Genomic DNA, 750 nt, shown 5'->3' on the forward strand with positions numbered 1-750 from the left:
TCATTTTGGGTCTTGTTAAATTGTGGGTTTAGGTGCTGAAAAGTAGCTTCCAGTGATGAATGTTTCCATATGCCATTTAATAAGCTTTGAGTATTTCACCCATTAATCTGAGTGAATATCCCCCTACTCATCTCCAACAGCATCTGTAACACAGCCATTGGAATTACACGTCTGCAATGACTCTGCTCAGCTTCCAGGGCCATTCAAGATTTTGGGGAGCCTCTTTAAAACTTTGACATTCCTTAGAGAAGAGCCTTTGCCATCTTATAGCTGAAGAGGCTATTAAGATGTTCCATCTCACGCAATCCAGCACTGAAGCTAAGCTCTGCATAGGAAGGAAAAGGCTTCACCTTTATGAAATACCCATTTCCAAGCCCCCTAGATTCATGTCTAAACTTCCCAACAAGCTCAATTAATCTTCACAGGATGAAAACTAAGGAGACAGATGTGGCAAATGGCTACAAGAAGAAATAGGGGGTTAATCTTTGATAGAAGGCAATGGTTTGCCCAGCAAAAGGTATTTTGGGGTAAGCTGGAGAAAGCACAGAGATGACACACAGGTCCAGAAGCCCGTGCCCATCCTACAACCACAGATTCAAGCAACCCACCAGTGCTCGCACAATCTGCACCAAAGACATAATCAAACTGCTTATGAACAATATAAAACTCAAAACCAATCAACTGGTCCAAATAATATGATCTGTGTCCAAGTAGTGAAGACCTAATCAACAAGAAAGGAAACACATCAGC

This window comes from Agelaius phoeniceus, chromosome 14 (assembly GCF_051311805.1).
Source record: "Agelaius phoeniceus isolate bAgePho1 chromosome 14, bAgePho1.hap1, whole genome shotgun sequence".
Taxonomy (NCBI): domain Eukaryota; kingdom Metazoa; phylum Chordata; class Aves; order Passeriformes; family Icteridae; genus Agelaius; species Agelaius phoeniceus.